We start from the raw sequence: 26,579 nt of genomic DNA on the forward strand, positions 1-26,579 counted from the left end.
AAGTTGGGACAGTAGAACAGTGTAGCAATATGGGTAAAAACTAGCAGAGTAGGACAGGAAGGCACAGAGAGTTTAATGGTAATAATGCATCAGCGAATAAGGTGCATCCAAAGAATAGTAATTTAAAAAAAGCTGTTTATCTGAATGAGCAAAGCATCCGCAATCAGGTAGATGAACTAATGGCACAAATAAAAATAAATGGTTTAGATCTAATCAACATTATACAGACATGGTTACAAGGGGACCATGGTTGGGAAATAAATGTTCCAGGGTACACAACATTTTGTAAAGACAGACAGAATGGAAAAGGAGAAGGGGGAGTTGCCTTGATAATAAAGGATGACATGAGAACATTAGTGAGAAAGGATCTTGGCTCAGAAGATCAGGAAGTAGAATCAGTATGGGTGGAGATTAGGAATAACCAGGGTCAGAAAACACTGGTGGGAGTAGTTTATAGGCCCCCTAACAGTAGTTATACTGTTGGACAGAGCATCACGCAAGAAATTATTGAAGCTGGTAACAAAGGCAATGTAATAATTGTAGGGGACTTTACTCTTTAATCAAATTGGCAAAGATAGTCTGTAAGATGAATTTGTAGAATGCTTTCATAACAGTTTCCTGGAACAATACATTGTGGAGCCAACAAGGGATAATGTTATTTTAGATCTGGTATTGTGCAATGAGGCAGGGTTAATTATTAAAATAATAGTAAAAGATATGCTGGGAAAAGTGATCATAATACTTCATAATATGTCTGAAAGCAACATCCTCCAGTCCCAAGCATGAATCTGAAACTTAAACAAAACTAATTGCCTAGATCTGAGGGGAGATCTCGATAAGGTTGATTGGGTAAATAGACTAAAAGGTATGGTAGTAAATAAACAGTGGGAAACATTTAAAGAAACAATTCAACATGTTCAACAAAAGTATATTCCATTTAAAAAAATAAAAACTCAGCTAAAAAGATCTATCTGTGGCTTACCATGCAAGTTAATGTAGTATTATATTAAAGAAGAGGCTTATAATGTTGCAAAGAATAGTAGTAAGCCTCAGGATAGTGAGTGTTTTAGCAAACAGCAAAGGACCACCAAAATGTTGATAAAAAGGAAAACAATAGAATAAGACAGCCAGGAATAAAAAAAACATTGTAAAAGCTTTTACAAGTATATAAAAAGGTCAATAGCTAAAGTAAACATTGGTCCCATAGAGGCAAAGGCAGGAGAAATTATCTTGGAAAATGAGGAAATGGCAGAGACGTTGAACAAATATTTTGTGTCTATCTTCAAAGTAGAAGACACAAATTACATACCAGAAATAGAGGGTAACCTAGGGGCTAATAAGAGTGAGGAAATTAAGGTAATTGATATCAGCTGACAAAAATTACTGGAGAAACTTAAGGGACTAAAATCTGACAAATCTCCAGGACTTGATTGTCTACATCCTAGGGTTCTAACAGAGATAGCTGCAGAGATAGTGGATGCACTATGATTATGATTTTCCAAAATTCCCTAGATTCTAGAAGGGTCCCAATGGATTGGAAGTTATCAAATGTAACACTGCTATTCAAGAAAGGACGGAGAGAGAAAACAGGGAACTACAGGCCAGATAGCCTAACATCAGTCAATGGGAAACTGCTGGAATCTATTATTAAGGAAATCTAAACAATGTACTTAGAAAAACATAGTATGATTAGACAAAGTCAACATGGTTTCTTTTGACAAATTTATTAGAGTTTTTTAAGGATGCAACTAGTTGGGTAAAGGGGAACCTATAGATGTAGTACACTTGGATTTCCAAAAGGCATTCGATAAGTTGCAACACAAAAGATTAATATGCAAGATAAGGACTTATGGAGTTAGGGTTAATATATTAGCATGGAAAGAGAATTGGTTAATGGACAAGAAGCAAAGAGTAGGGATAAATGGGGCATTTTCAAGTTGGCAGGCTGTAACTAGTGGAGTGCTGCAATAATCAGTGGTGGGACCTCAGCTATTTACAATCTATATTAACGACTTAGACAAAGAGACAGAGAGTAATGTATCTAAGTTTGCTGATGTTACAAAGCTAGGTGGGAATGCAAGCTGTGAGGAGGACTCAAAGAAGCTGCAATAGATCCTACTTCTCTTACTTTCTTTGGCCTCCTTGTTTCAAGAGACAATGGGTAAGCGCCTGGAAGTGATCAGTGGTTTGTGAAGCAGCGCCTGGAGTGGCTATAAAGGCCAATTCTAGAGTGATAGACTCTTCCACAGGTGCTGCAGATAAAATTGGTTGTTGGGGCTGTTACACAGTTGGCTCTCCCCGTGCGCTTCTGTCTTTTTTCCTGCCAACAGCTAGATACAGACTGATTAAGTGAATATGCAATAGGGTGGCTGATGGAGTATAATGTGGGGAAGTTTGAAGTTTTTCACTTTGGCAGTGAGAAAAGAAAAGCAGAGCATTTTTAAAAAGGCGTGAAACTTGTAAATATTGCTGTTCAGAGGGGCTTGTGTGTACTTGTACAGTGGCGCAGTTGTTAGCACCGCAGCCTCACAGCTCCAGCGACCCGGGTTCAATTCCGGGTACTGCCTGTGTGGAGTTTGCAAGTTCTGCCTGTGTCTGCGTGGGTTTCCTTCCACATGCCAAAGACTTGCAGGTTGATAGGTAAATTGGCCATTATAAATTACCCCTAGGATAGGTAGGTGGTAATATAGGGACTGGTGGGGATGTGGTAGGAATATGGAATTAGTATAGGTTTAGTATAAATGGGTGGTTGATGGTCGGCACAGACTCGGTGGGCCAAAGGGCCTGTTTCAGTGCTGTATCTCTAAAAAAAAAGTTAGCATGCAGGTACGGCAAGCAATTAGGAAGGCAAAAGGCATGTCGGCCTTTATTGCAAGGGGATTGGAGTACAAGAATAAAGAGATCTTGCTACAATTCTACAGCGCTTTGGTGAGACTACACCAGAAGTACAATGTATAGTTGTGGTCTCCATATTTAAGGAAGGATATACTTGCATTGGAGGCAGCACAACAAAGACTCAACAGATTGATCCCTGAGTGTGGGTTATCCTATGATGAGAGACTGAGTAAGTTGGTGTATATTCTCCTGGAGTTTAGAAGAATGATAGGTGATCTCATTGAAATATACAAGATTCTGAAGGGGCCTGACAGGGTAAACACTGAGAGGTTGTTTCTCCTGGCAGGGGAATCTAGAACATGGGTCACAGTCTCAGGATAAGGGGTCGATCATTCAGGACTATTCCTATTTCTTATGTTCTTATCGCCTTGGTCATTTTGCAATGGGATTAGAAACATAGAAATATAGAAAAATAGGAGCAGGAAGATGCCATTCGGCCCTTCGAGTCTGCACCGCCATTCAATACGATCATGGCTGAACATCCAAACTCAGTACCCTGTACCCACTTTCTCTGGGTGAATAAATCCCTTCTCATCTCAGTCCTAAATGGCTTACCGCTTATCCTTAGACTGTGACCCCTGGTCCTGGACTCCCCCGCCATCGGGAACACCTTTTCTACATCTAGTCTGTCCAGTCCTGTTAGAATTTTGTAGGTTTCTATGAGATCCCCTCTCATTCTTCTAAACGCTAGCAAATACAAGCCTAATCGACCCAATCTCTCTTCATACGTCAGTTCTGCCATCCCAGGAATCAGTCTGGTGAACCTTCGCTGCACTCCCTCCATAGCAAGAACATTCTTCCTCAGATAAGGAGACCAAAACTGCACACAATATTCCAGATGTGGTCTCACCAAGGCCTTGTATAATTGCAGCAAGACATCCTTGCTCCTGTACTCAAATCCTCTCACTATGAAGGCCAACATACCATTTGATTTCTTAACTGCCTGCTGCACCTGCATGCTTACTTTCAGTGACTGGTGCACAAGGATACCCAGGTCTTGCTGCACCTCCTCCTTTCCCAACCTATCACCGTTCAGATAATAATCTGCTTTTCCATTTTTGCCACCAAAGTGGATAACCTCACATTTATCCACATTATATTGCATCTGCCATGTATTTGCCCACTCACTCAACCTGTACAAATCACACTGGAGCTTCTCTGCATCCTCCTCACAGCTCACACTCCCACCCAGTTTTGTGTCATCTGCAAACTTGGATATATTACATTCAATTCCCTCATCTATATCATTAATATATATTGTGAATAGCTGGGGTCCTAGCACAGACCCAATCTCCATTCTTTGGGTCCAAATGCATCGTATAATATTTCCCTCCCCCTTGTTTGGTTCATTTTATCTTCTCCATGGAATTGCCATCCTTTATCTTTTCTATATGCTTTGTTTTATAAATCTTCATATTTTCAAAAATTTTGCGATTTGAATCTCATTAAGTATCCTCCTACCAGGTCTTCCTACACAGTGTTTCAATTGAACAGCTGACCTAGCAAATTAGCAACCAGTTTTGAATGTCAGAGAATGCTCCTGATATTTTTAGACAGATAAATAGGCATAAATGGATGGATTTATGGAATATCATGCTGCTTATGACATGTTTCTCAGGAATCTGCTGTGTTGCGTTCTTAAGTATTCATTAAATGATAACCACACGCTTTATATTTGGATTCAACACAAACACAATTTTTGTCATACTTATCGATATTGCATGATCTCAGGTACAGGTCTTTTCCTTGCTAGTGTGCGTGTGCTCTCTGTAAAGCGACGTGCTGAGGGTGTCTCTCAAAATGGTGTCTCCTTATATGATGGTGTCATCAGCTGTATCAGTGGTCTGGTCTCTTAAAGGTGAAGTTTCTTAAAGGTCAAGTCACCACTACACTACATTACATTACACCTTTTAACTTTAAAGTTTCCTCCTTTTCTTTAAAACGTAACAATTACTCTCTAGCTTCTTAAAATATAAAATTGTATTGAACAAAATTCAGCTGGACTGAAGTTTGAAAACTTGAAGGGGAGAAGTTTCAGGCATATCACTCTCTATACCAGACTTTTTTCCCACCTGGCACCCTTCATCATTGATGCATGACATAGTCTTTAAATTGGACAGGCAATCGATGGGGTCGTGATGATCTTCTCTGCGGATCTTGCAGTATCGATTTCAGCTGTGCTTGATTCGGCTGAGCTGTTTCTGGAGTTGTTGCAGAGATGAAGTTATCTTCGTCCCATTCTTCTTGAATTGTTTTAGCATTAACTCTTTTGAAGAGGGTTACATTTCTCTTCACAATGTAGTTTCCTCTCTTCACCATGATCAGGTTTCCTTTTCTCTGAACTATAGTAAACACTCTTGGGTCAAATGGTGAGCTAGTTTTCAATGTTTTCTCTTGCCAAACCAAGGCTTTTTGTCCTATTAGTTTGCTATCTTTTGCATGCATCTATCAGTCTGCATTGTGTCTTTATCTCTTTATCTTCTATTTTTGACTCTTGTCTCTATCCCTCAAGCTTTCCGTTGAGTACTTGTAGGGTTGATTAGGCGTGAATTGTGGCAATTCGCACTTTATCTGTCTTCTGTTCAGAGGAAAGCTTGTTGATATATTTGTGGTCGAATGAGGGGTTGCCCCGTAGATTCTTAGAAATCTAAAGAATTGTTGTTTCCAGCTGTTTCTTTCAGTGTGAGCTGTTTGTATGGTTTTCATTCGGGTGCGATTAAAACATTCTACCTCTCCATTCGCTCTTGGTCGTAAGGGTGTGATTCTTCACTGGGTTAACCAATAAGTGGTTAGCAAATTCGGTGAATTCATGACCGTTGAACAGAGGGCCATTGTCTGTTCTTACTGTAGCTAATATACCTTGTCTTGTGAAAATGGCATCAAATTTGAGTAGAATTGCTCTTTGTCATGGAAACCCTGTATGCCAAATGGGAAATATTAATTTCATTATTTGGAACCTTTTACTGGAAATTCTTACAAATAACCTTTTCAAAAAGTAAGCTGGCAGCCAAGATAGCCACTGCAATGTATATTTGAAACACCAAAATATCAGACTGGAGATGACATGACTGATTCAACCTAGCCATAACAATGGGGTGCTCTCTGATTACATTACCTGGAATGGCCTTATCAGCGGGGTCATCAGGGGCCATATATACTCATTGACTTTGAAAGAGCCAACCCCCTCCAAGTGTGACTGGACAGCTTGATGTGTAGCGCCTTGAATCTCAGAGAAGATTCCAGAAAGAACTCATTAAAATACCAAAGGAGCTTGATGGTGTCATGTGACGGCCTGCGCAGCTCTGGAGAGACTGTAAGCTTTGTCAGACAGAAAGCAAGGAGGAGTAACTGAAAAGTCATCAACAAAGCAGCTCTCCCTCTCTCTCTCTCTCACTCTCTCCCTGGTAAAGATCAAGAGAAGACCCGGCTGTAACTGGTAAAGCCCCTCAAGCCTACAAACCACCACAGCCAGCAACTAAGGGACAAGCCCCTCTTCTGCCTTCAGGAGCCCTGAAAGAAGCAAGCCCACAACCATCATAGTTCCCCAGCGAGGACTTCAGGAATAGAATTTCAGCTGAGGACTTGAGATTTAAAACTGTATTTAAATTCCATTTATTCTGGACTCGACACCAACCACCAAAGCTGTTTTCCCTCTGTAATCTATTTGTGTGTGTGTGACACTCTTGTGCAAATGTGGTGCGGTTGAGGAGAGGCGTGATAGCCTCTTCAACCCAGATGGTAGAAGTCGACAGTGACAAAGAGGGCCTGGCTGGAGGTCGCGAAGGAGGTCAGCAGCCGTGGCGTTGTTCGGCGCACATGGATACAGTGCCGCAGGCGTCTCAATGACCTGCTTCGATCTGCCCAGGTAAGGGGCATTCCTCATTCATCTCATCGTTATTTTGTCAAGGGAGGGTGTATTTGTATTCATGATGTAATGTGGAACCCCTGTGTGATCATTGCCTGGCTGCCTCCTTGCATTGGGATGCAAGATGGGCATATGTGAGATGAACGTTAAGGAGGGATTGATGAGGGCACGCTCAGCAATGGCACAGCAGTTAAAAGCCACATCAACCCATTTGGGTGATTGCGTGAAATGCTCACACAAATGTTTGACCGAATTTTTTTCTTTCATTAGGAAATGAGGGCACACAACGCCCGAGAGAGGTCCCGGACAGGTGAGCTCCTCTCAGGGCGCCTCTGATGCATCCTCCAGCTCCTTGCTCCCACTGAATTAAAAACTAGTCTAATGATGGCCATGGAACCATTGCAGTCGTTGTAAAAACCCATCAAAAACTCCCTGGGAGTCTTCAACATCGACTCTAGACCCCATGAAGTCTCATGGCATCAGGTCAAACATTGACAAGGAAACCACCTGCTGATTACCATCTACTGCCCTCCCTCAACTGATGAGTCAGTACTCCTCCATTTTGACACCACTTGGAGGAAGCACTGAGGGTGGCAAGGGCGCAGAATGTACTCTGGGTGGGGGACTTCAATGTCCATCACCAAGAGTGGCTCAGTAGCACCACTACTGACCAAGCTGGCCGAGTCCTAAAGGACATAGCTGCTCGACTGGGACTGCGGCAGGTGTTGAGGAACCAACAAGAGGGAAAAACATACTTGACCTCGTCCTCACCAATCTGCCTGCCACAGATGCATCTGTCCATGACAGTATTGGTAGGAGTGACCACCGCACAGTCGTTATGGAGACAAAGTCCCGCCTTCACATTGAGGATACCCTTCATCGCGTTGTGTGGCACAACCACCATACTAAATGGCATAGATTTTGAACAGATCTAGCAATACAAAACTGGGCATCCATGAGGCGCAGTGGGCCATCAGCAGCAGCAGAATTGTACTCAACCACAATCTGTAACCTCATGGCCCAGCATATCCCCCACTCTACAATTACCATCAAGCCAGGAGACCAAACCTGGTTCAATGAAGAGTGCAGGAAGGCATGCCAGGAGCAGCACCAGGCATACTTAAAAATGAGGTGTCAACCTGGTGAAGCTACAACACAGGACTATTTGCAAGCCAAACAGCGTAAACAGCATGCGATAGACAGAGCTCAGCGATCCCATAACCAAGGGATCAGATCTAAGCTCTGCAGTCCTGCCACATCCAGTTGTGAATGGTGGTGGACAATTAGACAACTAACAGGAGGAGGCGGTGCCACAAATATTCCCATCCTCAATGATGGGGGAGCCCAGCACATCAGTGCAAAGGATAAGGCTGAAGCATTTGCAACAGTCTTCCGCCAGAAGTGCCAAGTTGATGATCCATCTCGGCCTCCTCCTGAAATCCCCACACAAGTGCCAGGCAATGACCATCTCCAACAAGAGAGAATCTACCCATCTCCCCTTGACATTCAACGGCATTACCATCGCTGAACCCCCAAAATCAACATCCTAGGGGCTACCATTGACCACAAACTTGATTCTTGCAGACATTGGTTTCCATTTTGTAAAAATGTCCAGCAATGGTTTGTGATCTGTCACAACATTAAACTTTGCTTTGTATAGGTATAGGTGGAAATGTTCTACTCCCCATACAACTGCGAGCATTTCTTTGTCTGTGAATATCTTGTTTTTGTGTCTGTCAATGATCTGCTTGCATATGAAATTGATTTGTTGTCTTGGCAACTGGACTGGCACTTACTATCAACTCAGTGTGTCTTCTAGGATCAAAATAAAGCCTTGCTTGTGTGTTTGTCAGCGCATTTTTTAAGTTATGAAACGCCTGTGCTTCTGTCTCATCCCATTTCCTATTGACATCTTATCATGTGTGCGGCCTAAGTGAGGCTGTGATGGAGGCATACTTTGGGATAAATCTCATGATGTACGATACTAATCCTAGGAGAGATTTGACTGCTTTTGCATTTTCGGAAGGATCCGCATTCAAGATTGCCTTCACCTTCTTAGAATCTGGAGACAGACCTTTTTCATTAAATACGCGCCTATAGAACTTCACCTCCGTATTTGAAAAAGTACACTTGTCTTTATTTAGTCACAAATTGTATACTTTGAGTCAATCCAACACTGCTTGTAAGTGCTTGTCATGTTCTGCTTGTGTTCACACATATACAATAATGTTGTCTGAGAGATTCTTGGCTCCATTTAGGCCAAGTGGTAGTTCTGCTACTGCTGACTGAAAATTTTGGAGGCTGCATTTAATCCGAACATCAAGCCCTTGTACCTTCTTAATCCAATGTGGGTACTGAAGGTAGTTATGTATCGACTGGATTCGTCTAATTCAAATTATCTCATCTAGTGTTGGCATTGGGTGCCTTTCTCATTTTATCACTTTGTTGGCCTTTCACATGTCCACACATATTAGTACTTGTCCTGTGGGCTGATCCATGATGTTGGCCCTTCTGTCTTTTCAATGATGTCCAACTTCTCTAGTCTGTCTAATTCTTTCTCTACATCTTTTCTGGTATGGAATGGAATCCTCCAGTGTTTCTGTTGTTTGGGTTGGACTGACTCATCTATATGGTCATGATTTTCTTGTTTTTCACTTTGCCGATGCCTTCGAATAATTGTGGCTATTTCTTCAGGACATCTTCTTTCATCATCTGTTATGAGTGGTTCCATTTTTTTATTGGTTAAATTATGAGGATTTGTGTTTAAGACTGAAAAGGATTCCATAGATGCTAGGACTTTGTGCTTTTTAAAAAAAATGGTTATCAGAAGATCTTTTGGACTGAGCTTGTAAACAACAATTACTGGAAGAATCAAGGAGTGCTAAAAACAAGCCCTTACTGGAAGGCAGGGTTCTTTTTTTGACTTGGGGAAAGATGTTACAAAGAAGTGACAGGTCAGGATTTGTAGGGGTCAGGAGGCTTGACTCTTGTGACATTATTTTTGGTTTTGCTTTGGACAGTGAGTTGATGATATGGACAGTGTTTAAAAAAAGACAGTTGGTGAAAACTTGCCAAAGAAGCAAACCCCACATCAGGTTGTTCCAGCTCTTCGCAAAACCTTCCAGTTTTCCATCTTTTTGAGAAGCTCTGAACAGCAACAGTAAGAAACAGACTGAAACTGTTGCTGCATTTTTCCTGGAAAGCCTGCCCAAAATGATCTTCAACGTTGCCTGACAAGAACTGTTCTAGGAAGACGCCAAACCGAAACAAAGGACATCTTTCCATTTCTTCTCTTTTTTTCTTCAAGAATTAGAAAGTATTTGGCCAAAGTATTCTTTTATTAGTTGAAGAGAGATACAGCACTGAAACAGGCCCTTTGGCCCACCGAGTCTGTGCTGACCATCAACTGCCCATTTCTACTCATCTTACAATCCCATATTCCCTAACACCTCCCCACAATTCTCCTACCACCTACCTACACTAGAGGCAATTTACAATGGCCAATTTACTTATCAACCTGCAAGTCTTTGGCTGTGGGAGGAAACCAGAGCACCCAGCAGAAACCCACACGGTCACAGGGAAAACTTGCAAACTCCGCACAGGCAGTACCCAGAACCGAACCCGGGTCGCTGGAGCTGTGAGGCTGCAGTGCTAACCACTGCACCACTGTACTGCCCTGTCTGTGTTTTTGTAATAGAGCTCTAAAGAGTAAATCTCTTTATTTTTTCGGTAAACTGGTGTATGTGTATGTTGTGAAGACCTAAGGTAAAAAGGGAACTTTTATATTTCAATCTGTATGTTAATACTTTGCATCATTACTGGTTAAGACTTGTTTTATAATAAACTGATAATTTTGTTGTTTATTAAAGAAACCTGGTTGATGTATTTTATTCTGGGATAAAAATAAAGTCTATGATTGACCATATTGGTAACTGGGGCAAAATGTAAATATATGTTGTGACCTGTGGATAAGTGGAACTAGAAAAACAGTGCATTTCTCCCACCTCGGTCGTAACACCTCTGATGGTGTTGATTGTGACCAGCTTCAATTCACTGGCAATTTCAAAACAGCAGATTTCCCTTGCTTGAGTTGACAACATGGAACTCAGCCTGACATGTGGACCCATGGGAGGATTTGACAGTAACTTGGATGACCCCTAGGACCAGTAGAGAGATATCTGATTCATAGGAGAAGATTTTAGATATCGGCTTAGAGTCATAGAGTTATACAGCACAGAAACAGGCCCTTCGGCCCATCGTGTCTGTGCCAGCCATCAAGCACCTAACTGTTCTAATCCCATTTTCCAGTTTGGCCCATAGCCTTGTATGCTATGGTGTTTCAAGTGCTTGGTCAATTGCAGTTTGTTTCCTCTGCAACACGTGGAATGTCGGGGCATCCGTTATGTTGACTGTTGCTCCTGAATCAATTACAATAGAGATTGTCAAATTGCCTATTGTTACAACCAGGTGAGAAAGGTGTCTAGGGGTCCCCCTCAGCCTCCAACTGGTCTTACCATAACAGGATTTTGTTTTTAAACACACTGTTTTTAGCTTCCACTTGGTGGATCCTTGTTCACTGCTTTCCAACTATAAGGCAAAGAAACCAACACAAACAGGCTTTCTCAGGTTTAAAGAAGAAAAGTTGAGATTTATTAAACTTAAACTCTAATTCGGTTAACGCCTATGGTATTCACGATGCACCCACGCTAGCATACATATGCGATACACACATGCAGATAGGGACAGAAAGAGCAGAAGAAAAATAAAGTGGAAAAGTTTGAGGCAATCTCTGAAGTGGGTTTTTTGTTACTGTTCTTCGAGCTCACTGCAGAGTCCTTGATTGTAGGTAGATTTTGCTTTATGTTGGGACCCAGTATTCTTCTTAAACCTTGTTCACTGTAGGAGGCTTTTAGAGTCATAGAGTTATACAACACAGAAACAGGCCCTTCAGCCCATCGTGTCTGTGTCAGCCATTAAGCACCTAACTATTCTAATCCCATTTTCCAGCACTTAGCCCGTAGCCTTGTATGATATGGCGTTTCAAGTGCTCATCTAAATACTTCTTAAATGTTGTCGGAATGCCGGCCTCTACCACCACTTCAGGCAGTGCGTTCTCGATTCCAACCACCCTCTGATTGAAAACATTTTTCCTCAAATACCCTCTAAATCTCCTGCCCATTATCTTAACTCTATGCACCCTGGTTATTGACCCCTCCGCTAAGGGAAATAGTTTCTTCCTATTTAACCGATCAATTCCCCTCATAATTTTGTATACCTCAATCATGTCTCCCCTCAACCTTCTCTGCTCTTTTCTCTCTTGTGGTTCATGTGTCTTCAGTGGGTTTTGGAGTTCCACGAGAAAGAGATGGGAGCAGATAGGAACAGCTGTGGGTGCCAGCCGGGAGCAAACAGCTTTCTGCAGACTCTCAGTTCAAACCGTGCAATTCAGAAAAAAACCTAGACTGCCAAGCAGGTTAGTCACGTGACTAACTGGTTTGACCACGTCTATTTGTGGATTGTATTGGAGCAGGGGATAGCTCCTTTGTTCCAAGCACTATCTGTTAATATGCAAAAATGACTTTCCAGCCAGGGCCTGGCAACCCCTTGTCACAGGCCTCCACTTCTTCCAAGCTACAGTTTGAAATTTAATGTCCATGTGGCGACATTAATGTGCCTCATTCTTGGCAGGTGGGGGCCTGCATGACACCTCCACACCCAGGCAAATGAAATGCGATTTGAGAAAAACGCATTTCATTAAAAGGGTCGAGAGAAAAATTATAAGATACAGAAAAAAACATGCATTTCTTTCATTCATTTCCATTCATTCATAAATCCTAAAGCTTATTAAAATTGCCTGTCTTTTCTTGGTGCGAGTGCTGCTTTAATTGGCCCCTTTTTGGCATCCCAATAAACATGTGGTACTTTGGGGAAGTTTTACTTCAGTTTGCCCATTGCCATGACTGCCTGGGGTCTTTGTTCCTGTGGAGGTCTGCCAAGGGGGTGGTGGGTGTGTGGGCGGTGGGGGGGGCGGGGGGGGTGGGTGGATGGATGGTGATGGGGGTTCGATATAATTATCTCTAAATTAGAATTTTTTTCCAAGAGAGTCAGTAGTGGGCGGGTCTATCCTGAACTCTCTTTCAGTGCTTTGCTGAGTCATGCAAAGGCTTTTGACTTCAGGGGATGGGTAGTTCCCTTTTTCTCTGACTGTGGGGGAGGATTCTTTGTTAATCTCTCCTTTATTCTCTGGGGCACTTCTGCCTGCAGGTATTTGTGCAGACTCTACTGCACTCCCCTATGGTACTTTAACTAGGTGAGGCATCACCTTCACAGTTTCTGTGCCCCCTAGAGGTCTTTCTTTGTCTCTGCAGGTTCCTGTAAATGCTGTTAGCAAATCTGGTGGGGTGCTTCTAGTGTCTGCATTTACATAGGAGGATGTGGGGTCCAACTTTTCAAATTTTTATGGGTTGGCTGACTGGACAGTAGGGGTTTTCATCTGGGATTCCTCTTGGGCTTCCTTTAACCTGCCCTCTTGGTCACTTTTTCCCTTTCTTTCTCTAAACTTTTGCCAGCCTTGTGCCTGCCTGTCCCCTTTTGTTCTCGGCAGGGGTCCCTTACAGTTCAGCAGCCTTTTGTTGGAGGGTCCTCCTAACATCAATACAGGACTTAGGGGTGCAGCTTTCACTGTAGGTTGGGGTTTCCCCTCAACCTGGCACATGTGGTAACTCCTGCAGTACTCCACCACATCTTTGTGGAGTTTTGGTCAGTCAAACAGCTGTCTTATGCGGGCTTTGGTCTTTCGTATACTGACATGTTAAGCCATTGTAGTCTCGTGGGTCCTTCTTAATATTTATCTCCGGTACCTCCTTGGCACCACTAACTAGTGAACTACTGTCCATTCCTTGCTCTCAGATCTGAGGAGAACTCCATTTCCTCATCACTACCTCATTCTGTAAATAGTAGCAATCAGGGACTCCATCTGCTTCACTTTCAGACTGGGCAGCCTGTAATAACTCTCACAATACTGGGTTGGCTCGTTGAGTCTCACCTAGGGAAAATCCATTTAATTAATTCCCTGGGTCTCCTAACCAAAGAAAGTCTTGGACAGGTAGACCTCATGGTCATCTGCCTGTGGTGCCAGTGCAATCTCCTCTGGGGGAGCTGGTTTGATCATGGCCTGATCCGCTACACATTCAGGGAATCTAAAGGGGTCCATTTCCTGCCACTGCCCTGTCTCTCTGACCTCCCGCGGTCTTTCTTTCACTACTGGGTGGGGGTGGGGGGGGGGGGCTACCACCTTCACCCTCGCCAGATCATTACCTCGGAGCAGGTCAACCCTGTCCACAGGCAAACTAGGGACAATCCCGACGGTCACCAGTCCTGAAACTAAGTCGCACTCCAGGTGCACCCAGGCATACACTGCCCTCCAATACCATTCACCACCATTCTGGTGTTCACTGCACTCTCTGGGGGAAAGGTCAGGCCTTTACCCAGTAAAAGGGATCTAGTGGCCCCTGTTTCCCTGAGAATTACTATGGGCTGCCTGCCCCACTTGAGGGGTATGGGGTTACTTTCCCTTCAGACACAAAACCTTGATAACCCTCAGGAACTCTATTAAATTTTCCTGCACTTCTAGCTGTAAGCTTCATGGGTCTTACTCTTATTGCAGTTAAAGCCACAGCTTGTTCTGCTGTGTTTTCCATCAGGTCCACTTCTTCACTGAGCAGGTGTGCCCTGATTAACCCTACCAATTTTCCCTTTAGTTTCCAGCAGTCAACTTTTAAATGCCCTGCTTTATTACAATGGAAGCACACAGGTCTCTGGGTCTCACTCTTGCTCACAGCACCTTCCTTTTTTGCTAGAGGAGGGCCCCCTGTGTCTCCTGCTTTCCTTCCTCTCCCAGGTCTGCTTAGGCTGCTATCACCTTCCCACCCTTTGTCCTTTTCGGATTTGTGGGGTGATTAGCAAAGTTTCTCCTCTGGGAAACCGACTTATAAATTAAAGCAAACTCATCAGCCAGAACAGCGGCTTGCTGGGCTCTCTGAACCCACTGCTCCTCCACATGGGTCTTTATGGAGAGTGGGAGAGAGTTTTTAAATTCCTCTATCAGAACTACTTCCCTGAGATTCTCACAGCTTTGCTGTACTTTAAGAACCCTCAGCCACTGGTCAAAAGCTTACTTCTTTCAAATTCCAGATAAGTTTGATTAGCCTGCTTCTTGAGGTTTCTAAACTTTTGACGATTGACTTCGGGTACTAATTCATATGCCCCATGGATAGCATTTTTGGTCATTTCATAATTTGATGAACTCTCATCTGGCAACAGGGAATAAATCTCTTGGGCTTTTCCAGTTAGCTTGCTTTGTCGTAAAAGAGACCACGTCTCAGCTGGCCATTTTAGCTGCCTTGCCAGTTTCTCAAAGGACACACAAAATGCTTCTACATCCCCCTCATTGAATTTTGGAATTATTGGAGTTAGTTTTAACCATTTTGTACCCAGCCTTGAACTATGCTTCTCCATATTGGCCATGTTTTCACTGAGATTACTCTGTCGTCCCCTAGTTAACTCAAGCCACTTCAACTCTCTCTCTTCGCATTCCTTCAGGAATATTCTTTCTCTCTCCCTCTCCTCAAATTCAAGTTTCCTCTGTTCCAATTGTACCTTTGCTAACAATATGCTCTCTGGGATTTCTTGCACTACCTGCCTTGTCCATCTTGTCTGTCTGGCAGCCACCCAGTCCCTCTCTGCCTGTGCTCTCTTAAGCTATGGGTTGACCACCTCCTGAAACGTTCTATCTACGTATCTGTCATCCTTGCGAATGCACTTCAGTGACTCCAGCTGCTCCTCAAGTTCCAAGATTTGGCTCTCGAGGTTTTGCATTTCGTGGCACTTTCTGCACACATAGTTGTCCAGGACATTGGCAGGGTCCTGGAGTGCCCGCATGCACTGGATGAGCATTTGGCAGGTGTGAGCAGCTGTGCCATGCCTCAATTTATTTATTTACTGCACTAAAATTGGAAGATAAATAAACACAATAAAATGGTTATAAATAAAATGAACAAGTAGATAGCCACCTACCGACTACTGGTATTTCAGCTTCTACTTAGTAGATAGCCTTAAATGTTAGAGAAAAATAAAAAAAATCAGCAGTAAAAAGAAACTAATAAAGTAAGAAAATACCCACCAGATACTCACCGACTAGTTCCCTGTGCCTTGCCGCTCTCTCTCCCCTCTCGCACTGTTTGTAGTTCTAAAGTCTCACCCAGCCAATCACTTACCTGTTTCCCTGTGATGTCCACTGACCAAAAGCAATCTACCTTACCACTATTAATATACCCTACCAATACTAAAATGTTACCTTTCCTCCTTTCCTTTTGGGCCTCCTTATCTCGAGAGACAATGGATACGCGCCTGGAGGTGGTCAGTGGTTTGTGAAGCAGCGCCTGGAGTGGCTATAAAGGCCAATTCTGGAGTGACAGGCTCTTCCACAGGTGCTGCAGAGAAATTTGTTTGTTGGGGCTGTTGCACAGTAGGCTCTCCCCTTGCGCCTCTGTCTCCATGGCGCATGCCTGGGCAAATTTATGGAGGTTGAGAGTTGCCCAGTCGTCAAAACCCCCCTCTCGGCCTTTCTGGTGGGGTCCAAAGGAGTGCAGGACACGACGTTTGGCACCAGTATGGCTGCAGGAACTGCCGGAAACATGCCAAAGGTGACACATGACCGCCTACGGGGTTCCGCTCCGGATTTTCTGTTAGGGTTTACTCCCTTAGCCTTGGTCTCTCCCGAGACGCCCACAAGGCAGTGGGGTTGTTGGGGCCCCTACACAGGTGTAGGATGGTGCCGGTGGGAGGAGGGGATGCAAGGGGGAGGGGTAGAGGGAGGGGGTGGGGGGGGGTGCAGGGGAAGGGGGTGCGGGGTGAAGATGGTGCGAGGGGGGGGCGGGCTGGGACGGGGTTGTGAGGGGGTGAGCTGAGAGGGTGGAGCAGGGAAGGGGACGGGGGGTGGGGGGGGGGGTGGAAGGGGGGGGAGGGGGGGTGGAATCTGGTGCAGGTAAATAAGCCATTTCCTCAGTGCCCACCATCGACGTCCGGAAAGCTCATCCACGTCCTTCGGGAGGTGAAGCATCATTTGGCAGACTTAGAGGTGATTACATTTGCTAAGGGTTTTTTTTTTGCAGTGGTTTAAATAAAGGCATGCAGCATTGCCGACAGTGCGCTGCAGATGCTCTCCGAGCCATCTCCCGCGGGCGCTTTGAAGTTGCGGCCGGGGGGGCCGTTCGTGGATGTTTTGGGTGTTCGGGGCACCTTTTCACAGGACTTCTCTCGGGTCCCGCAGCTCCTTCTTCACCTCAATGGACTTACCGCATGCCGTGGCTGCAGACACTCTGGACTGTGAAGACAGCAGGATCGGAGATTAAAGTATCGGCAGCTGTGCTCGTCAGTTTCATCCGGATCAATTTCATTGAGAAAACAAAGAGCAGGTGTGGCTGGGGGAGGGCAGTGGGCCCAGGTAACATACACTAAACTAACTGTTAACTTTTAGATAGGGCTAAAATGAACTGATTTAAAGAGCCAGGGGAATTTAAACAGTTTAAGAGGGCAGATTGGGGGAGAAAACGTTAGGGATGGGAGCAGATGGCCATGGATAGAGTTGAACAGCAAGGGAGCTTCCAGCCCAGGAGCCATCTAAAATGTTACCAATAGTAGTAATAACCGCAGTAATAAACCTTACTACTTTAAAATAAAACAGACTCATCAGGTTTTCCCTTCTGCTTGTGCGCCTTAATTAATTATAAGGTAGTTACATAAATTTTAATTTTTTTCTAATTTGTAGCTATTTACTCATGCTCCCTAACAGTAGTGTACTAACCCACCTATTTACAGATACTCCCTAACAGCAGTTACTCACCAAGCAATCACCCTACAACTTTCCTGTGATGTCACTGTTCACTTTCTTTTCAAACTCAGGCACGCCTGAACTCCACTCTCCTGGAAGGTAAGTGTTGTGGGCCGCGATCCTTGGGCTTTATTTAACTGCTCCCACTCCGTGTTCCTCCCGCAGGTCCACTCTTGTCTGCTGCTCTCCTAGAAGGTAAGTCTTTTTTTAAATTGAATTCAAATTCCACCATTTGCCGTGGTGGGATTCAAACCCATGTCCCCAGAGCATTAGCCTGGGGCTCTGGGTTACTATTCTAGTGACATTACCACTACGCCACTGCCTCCCCAGCTCATGTGCATTTCATGTGAAAAATCTCTTGAATTGAAAGGTATTTCTCTTATTTTCTGATCACTTCTAAACCTCATCCATAGGATGGCTGAATGAAGGAAAGGTACAGACGTATCCAAGTCATGGAAACATTCTCCTTTTCTAGTCCCAAGCAGCTATATAGAGTTAAACTTCCTCAAATTGTGTATTATTGTTCTGTTAAATTTCTAATTCTGCAAAGACCTTTTTCTCTGGTTTTTGCAAAATACAAATTCTGTTTTTCTCTATCCCACACTCATAATGTCACAGTTTGAATCGAGAATAAAAGATGTACGTACCAAACTAACTTTATTTTGAAAGGACTAAAACAGGTTGTAAACTCCATTGTGCTACCAATTTAATAAGAGAGGTTAAAACTTGTGAACGAGCTTTGTGTTTTAGGGAAGTCCAAGACAAGCTGAAAGGACATAAAACAACACCTCTCCTCAGTTGTTCAACTGAGTGGGACTGCCCTCTCCTCATTCCATTCTTATCTATCCAGTCATAGTCAGAGAATATTTTGCAACATTTCTCATCCCATCCCCACACCTTTACCTCTGGAGGCTCCAAAGACCTATTGACCTCCTCCTATTTCTCATTGACATGCTGCTCCTCGGCGACATCATCTGAATACATGGTGTTCCACATGTAAGATGACACTGCAGCAATGCACCAAGGCTCCTAAGAAGCACCTTCCAAACCCGCAACCTCTACCACCTAGCAGGACAAGGGCAGCAGATGCATGGGAACACCACCACCTGCAAGTTCTCCTTCAAGTCACACACCATCCTGATTTGGAACTATATCGTCGTTCCTTCACTGTCACTGGGTCAAAGTCCTGGAACTCCCTTCCTAACAGCACTGTGGGTGTACCTACCTCCCATGGACTGCAGCGGTTCAAGAAGGCAGCTCACCGTCACCTTCTCAAGGGCAATTAAGGATGGGCAATAAATGCTGGCCTAGCCAATGATGCCCACATCCCATGAATGAATAATAAAAAAAAACAGCTCTATCTCATCACTATCTCTATCAATCCCTCCACTGCCTGTGTTGTCAGACTGCTTGTCCAAAATCTAGTCTTGCCCAGCTGAAATTTTGTCCAATTAAACATTGGGAAGACATTGGTAGAAAAGGGGATGAGGTCCTGCAACAAGAATTTAGGGAACGAGGTGGCAGATTCCAAAGCAGGACGTCTAAGGTTGTAATCTCTGGATTACTCCCGGTGCCACGTGCTAGTGAGTTTAAAAATAGGAGGACAGAGCAGATGAATGCATGGCTGAGGAGATGGTGCAGGAGGGTGGGCTTTAGTTTCCTGGATCACTGGGTCTGTTTCTGGCAAAGGTGGGGCCTGTACAAGTTGGACGGGTTGCACCTGAACCAGAATGGGACAAGCATCCTTGCTGGGAGGTTTGCTAGTGCTGTTGGGGGGTGGGGTGGTTTAAACTAATTTGGCAGGGGTATGGGATACAGAGTGGAGGGACAGTAGGGGATAATATAGAACAGAAACTGGGTCTGTCTGAAAGGCAGAGCAAATATAGTCCTGGTAAGGCACAAGTGAAAAATGCAAGGCTGGATTGCATCTATTTCAATGCAAGGAGTCTTACTAGTAAGAGGACATTGATTAGCACATGGGATTATGATATTATTGCCATCACAGAGACATGGTTGAGGGAGGGACAGAACTGGGAGCTCAATATTCCAGGGTATAGAATCTTCAGGCGTGACAGGGGAGGGGATAAAAGAGGAGGCGGCATTGCACAGTTGATCAAGGAGTCAATTACTGCAGTAAGGAGGGATGACATCTTAGAAGGTTCTTCAAATGAGGGCATTTGGGTACAACTTAAAAAAAAAAGGGGCAATCATTTGGCTGGGTGTGTACTACAGACCTCCAAACAGCCAGAAAGAGATAGAGGAGCAGATATGTAGGCAAATCTCAGAGAGGTGTAAAAATAATAGGGTAATAATAGTGGGGGATTTCAACTTCCCTAATATCAACTGGGATAGTCTTCGTGCAAAAGTCTTAAAGGGAGCAGAATTCTTAAAATACATACAGGGGTGCTTTTTTAGGCCAGTACATTTTTAAATTCTTTCATGGGATGTAGGCGTCACTGACCAGGCCAGCATTTATTGCCCATCCCTAATTGCCCTTGAGAAGGTGGTGGTGAGCTGCCTTCTTGAATCGCTGCAGTCCATGTGGGGTAGGCATCCCCACAGTGCTGTTTGGAAGGGAGTTCCAGGATTTTGACCCAGCGACAGTGAAGGAATGGCGATATAGCTCCAAGTCAGGATGGTGTGTGACTTGGAGGGGAACTTGCAGGTGGTACCGTTCCCATGTACTTGCTGGCCTTATCCTTCTAGTTGGTAGAGGTCGTGGGTTTGGAAGGTGCTGTCCAAGGAGCCTTGGTACATTTCTGCAGTGCATCTTGTAAATGGTACACACTGCTGCCACTGTGCGTCGGTGATGGAGGGAGTGAATGTTTGTAGATGGGGTGCCAATCAAGCAGGCTGCTTTGTCCTGGATGGTGTCGAGCTTCTTGAGTGTTGTTGGAGCTGCACACATCCAGGCAAGTGGAGAGTATTCCAACACACTCCTGACTTGTGCCTTGTAGATGGTGGACAGGGGGAGCCAGGAGGTGAGTTACTCACCTCAGGATTCCTAGCCTCTGACCTGCTCTTGAGCCATGGTATTTATATGGCTACTCCAGTTCAGTTTCTGGTCAATGGTAGCCCCTAGGATGTTGATAGTGGGGGATTCAGCGATGGTAATGCCGTTGAATGTCAAGGGGAGATGGTTAGATTCTCTCTTGTTGGAGATGGTCATTGCCTGGCACTTGTGTGGCGCGAATGTTACTTGCCACTTATCAGCCCAAGCCTGGATATTGTCCAGGTCTTGCTGCATTTCTACACAGACTGCTTCAGTATCTGAGGAGTCCCGAATGGTGCTGAACATTGTGCAATCATCAGCGAACATCCCCACTTCTGATCTTATGATTAAAGGAAGGTCATTGATGAAGCAGCTGAAGATGGTTCGGCCGAGGACACTACCCTGGGGAACTCTTGCAGTGATGTCCTGGAGCTCAGATGATTGACCTCCAACAACCACAACCATCTTCCTCTGAGCTATGTATGACTCCAGCCAGCGGAGGGTTTTCCCCCTGATTCCCATTGACCTCAGATTTGCTCGGGCTCCTTGATGCCATACTCGGTCAAATGCTGCCTTGATGTCAAGGGCAGTCACTCTCACCTCACCTCTTGAGTTCAGCATTTTTGTCCATGTTTGACCCAAGGCTGTAATGAAGTCAGGAGCTGAGTGGCCCTGTCGGAACCCAAACTGAGCATCACTGAGCAGGTTATTGCTAAGCAAGTGCTGCTTGATGGCACTGTTGATGACACCTTCCATCACTTTACTGATGATAGAGAGTAGGCTCATGGGGCAGTAATTGGCCAAGTTGGACTTATCCTGCTTTTTGTGTACAGGACATACCTGGGCAATTTTCTACATTGCAGGGTAGATGCCAGTGTTGTAGCTGTACTGGAACAGCTTGGCTAGGGGCGCGGCAAGTTCTGGAGCACAAGTCTTCAGTACTATTGCCAGAATATTGTCAGGGCCCATAGCTTTTGCAGCATCCAGTGCCTTCAGTCGTTTCTTGATATCACGCGGAGTGAATCGAATTGGCTGATGTCTGGCATCTCTGATGCTGGGGACTTCAGGAGGGGGCCGAGATGGATCATCAACTCGGCACTTCTGGCTGAAGATTGTTGCAAATGCTTCAGCCTTATCTTTCGCACTGATGTGCTGGGCTCCCCCATCATTGAGGATGGGGATATTTGTGGAGCCACCTCCTCCAGTTAGTTGTTTAATTGTCCACCACCATTCACAACTGGATGTGGCAGGACTGCAGAGCTTAGATCTGATCCGTTGGTTATGGGATCGCTTAGCTCTGTCTATCGCATGCTGCTTACGCAGTTTGGCATGCAAGTAGTCCTGGGTTGTAGCTTCATCAGGTTTACACCTCATTTTGAGGTATGCCTGGTGCTGCTCCTGGCATGCCCTCCTGCACTCTTCATTGAACCAGGGTTGGTCTCCTGGCTTGATGGTAATGGTAGAGTGGGGGATATGCTGGGCCATGAGGTTACAGATTGTGGTTGAGTACAATTCTGCTGTTGCTGATGGCACACAGCGCCTCATGGATGCCCAGTTTTGCATTGCTAGATCTGTTCGAACTCTATCCCATTTAGCACGGTGATCATGCCACACAACACGATGGATGGTATCCTCAATGTGAAGGCAGGACTTCGTCTCCACAAGGACTGTGCGGTGGTCACTCTTACCAATACAGTCATGGACAGATGCATCTGCGGCGGGCAGATTAGTGAGGACGAGGTCAAGTATGTTTTTCCCTTGTGTTGGTTCCCCCACCACCCAATCTAGCAGCTATGTCCTTTAGAACTCGGCCAGCTCGGTCAGTAGTGCTGCGACTGAGCCACTCTTGGTGATGGACATTGAAGTCCCCCACCCAGAGTACATTTTGTGCCCTTGCCACCCTCAGTGCTTCCTCCAAGTGGTGTTCAACATGGCGGAGTACTGAGTCATCAGCTGAGGGAGGGCGGTAGTTGGTAATCAGTAGGAGGTTACCTTGCCCATGTTTGACCTGATGCCATGAGACTTCATGGGGTCCGGAGTCAATGTTGAGGACTCCCAGGACAACTCCCTCCCTACTGTATACCACTGTGCCACCACCTCTGCTGGGTCTGTCCTGCCGGTGGGACAGGACATATCCAGGGATGGTGATGGCAGTGTCTGGGACATTGTCTGTAAGGTATGATCCCTTGAGTATGACTATGTCAGGCTGTTGCTTGACTAGTCTGTGGGACAGCTCTCCCAACTTTGGCACAAGCCCCCAGATGTTAGTAAGAAGCACTTTGCAGGGTCGACAGAGCTGTGTTTTCCATTGTCGTTTCCGGTGCCTAGGTCGATGCCGGGTGGTCAGTCTGGTTTCATTCCTTTTTATTGACTTCGTAGTGGTTAGGTACAACTGAGTGGCTTGCTAGGCCATTTCAGAGGGCATGTAAGAGTTAACCACATTGCTGTGGGTCTGGAGTCACATGTAGGCCAGACCAGGTAAGGGCAGCAGATTTCCTTCCCTAAAGGACATTAGTGAACCAGATGGGCTTTTACAGCAATCGACAATGTTTTCATGGCCATCATTAGACTAGCTTTTAATTCTAGATTTATTAAATTCTAATTCCACGTTCTGCTGTGGTGGGATTCGAACCCATGTACCCAGAGAAATACCCTGGGTCTCTGGGTTATTAGTCCAGTGATAATACCACTGCGCCACCGCCTACCCCCTACATAGAAAGTCCTAAAAGAGCAGGGGCAGTACTGGACCTAATTCAAGGGAATGAAGCTGGACAAGTGGTAGAAGTGTCAGTGGAGGAAGATTTAGGGGATAGTGAACATAACTCTGTAAAATTTGAGGTAGTTATGGAAAAGGACAAAGACGAGCTGGAAATAAAGGTACTGAATTGGGGGGAAGGCCGATTTCAACACGATAAAACAGAATCTGGCCAAAGTGGACTGGGAGCAGCTACTTGTAGGAAAGTTTACATCACATCAGTGGGAGTCATTCGAAGAGGAAATTGTGAGAGTTCAGGACCAACACGTGCCAGTTAAGGTAAAGGGTAGGACCAACAGGTCCAGGGAACCCTGGATGTCAAGGGATATAAAGGATTGCATCAGGAATAAAAGGAGGCTTATGGCAGATCCCAAGCACTGAAAACAGCGGAGGCACTAGAGGAGTATAGAAAGTGTAGGGTGGCACTTAAAAAAGTAATTAGGAGAGCGAAGAGGGGACATGAAAAAACACTGGGGGGCCAGATAAAGGAAAATCCTAAGGTGTTTTATAAGTATATTAAGGGTAAGAGGATAACCAGGGAAAGAGTAGGGCCCATTGGGGACCAACGTGGCAGTCTGTGTGTGGAGCCAGAGGACATAGGTGAGGCTTTAAATGATTATTTTTCATCGGTGTTCACTATGAAAAAGGACGATGTAGGTGTAGAGATCAGGGAGGGGGATTGTTATATACTTGAACATATTAGCATTGAAAGGGAGGAAGTTTTAGCTGTTTTAGCGGGCTTAAAAGTGGATAAATCCCTAGGCCCAGATGAGATGTATCCCAGTCTGTTATGTGAGGCAAGGGAGGAGATAGCAGGGGCTCTGACACAAATTTTCAAATCCTCTCTGGCCACAGGAGAGGTACCAAAGGACTGGAGGACAGCAAATGTGGTACCATTATTCAAGAAGGGTAGCAGGAAGAAACCAGGTAATTGCAGGCCGGTGAGTCCAATGTCAGTGGTTGGGAAAATATTGGAAAAATTCTGAGGGACAGGATTAATCTCCACTTGGAGAAGCAGGGATTAATCAGGGATAATCAGCATGGTTTTGTCAGCGGGAGGTCGTGTCAAACTAACTTGCTTGACTTTTTCGAGTTGGTGACGAGATGTGTCGATGAGGGTAAAGCAGTAGATGTAATATACGTGGACTTCAGTAAGGCTTTTGATAAGGTCCCGCATGGGAGATTGGTTAAGAAGGTAAGAGCACATGGGATCCAGGGCAATTTGGCAAATTGGATCCAAAATTGGCTTAGTGGCAGGAGGCAGAGGGTGATGGCAGAGGGCTGTTTTTGCAATTGGAAGCCTGTGACCAGTGGTGTACCACAGGGATCGGTGCTGGGACCCTTGCTGTTTGTAGTGTACATTCATGATTTAGATGAGAATATAGGAGGTATGATCAGTAAGTTCACAGATGACACAAAAATTGGTGGTGTTGTAAATAGTGAGGAGGAAATCGTTAGATTACACGGAGATATAGATGGGCTGGTAAGATGGGTGGAGCAGTGGCAAATGGAATTTAATCCTGAGAAGTGTGAGGTAATGCATTTTGGGAGGACTAACAAGGCAAGGGAATATACAATGGATGGTAGGACCCTAGGAAGTACAGAAGGTCAGAGGGACCTTGGTGTACTTGTCCATAGATCACTGAATGCAGCCGCACAGGTAGATAAGGTGGTTAGGAAGGCATATGGGAAACTTGCCTTTATTAGCCGAGGCATAGAAGATAAGAGCAGGGAGGTTATGATGGAGCTGTATAAAGTGCTAGTTAGGCCACAGCTGGAGTACTGTTCTGGTCACCACACGATAGGAAGGATGTGATTGCACTGGAGAGGGTGCAGAGGAGATTCACCAGGATGTTGCCTGGGCTGGAGCATTTCAGCTATGAAGAGAGACTGAAAAGGCTAAGGTTGTTTTCCTTAGAGCAGAGAAGGCTGAGGAGGGACATGATTGAGGTGTACAAGATTATGAGGGACATTGATAGGTTAGATAGGAAGAAACATTTTCCCTTAGCGGAGGGGTCAAGAACCAGAGGCATAGATTTAGGGCAAGGGGTAGGAGGTTTACAGGGGATTTGGGGAAATAAATTTCACCCAGCAGGTGGTTGGAATCTGGAACGCACTGCCTGAAGAGGTGGTGGAGGCAGGAACCCTCACAATATTTAAGAAGTATTTAGTTGAGCACTTGAAATGCCATAGCATACAAGGCTACGGGCCCATTGCATGATTATGGGATTAGAATAGTTAGGTGCTTGATGGCCGGCGCAGACCCGATGGGCCGAAGGGCCTGTTTCTGTGCTGTATAACTCTATGTCTCTATGACTTTAAGACTAAAGCCATTGGCTGGAATTTTACAGTGACGCAAATGTCGGTGACGACCCCGTTTCGCCTCGCCTGGGGATCCGTCCTGTATTTGACGGATCCTCAGGCTTTAATTGGCCCAAGGCGGGACTGACACCCACTTGAGTGAGGAGGTCCCAACTCAGTGAGCTGCTGGCTAATCAGCGGGCAGGCAGCTCTTAGTCTCAGCAGCGCCACCGGGAGTGGTGGCCACTGCTGGGACTGCAGCCCAGCTGACCTGATGGAGCCGAGAAAGTGGGTAAGTAAGGGCATGCCTCACCAGGGGGATCGGTCGTGCCTTGGTGAGGCTAGGATGATCGTTTGGGGGGAGGGGGCGTCTGGGATCCCGGGGGTGGGCTGGGAGACGGGGCTGGCCCTCAATCGGGCACCCTGTGCCCGACTGCCATGCCCCACGTCGGGGCCCGAAAAGAACAAAGAACAGTACAGCACAGGAACAGGCCATTCAGCCCTCCAAGCCTGCGCCGATCTTGATGCCTGTCTAAACTAACACCTTCTGCACTTCCGGGGACCGTATCCCTCTATTCCCCTCCTATTCATATATTTGTCAAGATGCCCCTTAAACCTCGCTATCGTACCTGTTTCCACCACCTCTCCCGGCAGCAAGTTCCAGGCACTCAGCACCCTCTGTGTAAAGAACTTGCCTCACCTCTGTCGTTCCAGTGAAAACAATCCGAGTTTATCCAACCTCTCCTCATAGCTAATGCCCTCCAGACCAGGCAACATCCTGGTAAACCTCTTCTGTACCCTCTCCAAAGCCTCCACATTCTTCTGGTAGTGTGGCGACCAGAATTGTACGCAGTATTCCAAGTGTGGCCTAACTAAGGTT

This window comes from Heterodontus francisci, chromosome 4 (assembly GCF_036365525.1).
Source record: "Heterodontus francisci isolate sHetFra1 chromosome 4, sHetFra1.hap1, whole genome shotgun sequence".
Lineage (NCBI taxonomy): Eukaryota > Metazoa > Chordata > Chondrichthyes > Heterodontiformes > Heterodontidae > Heterodontus > Heterodontus francisci.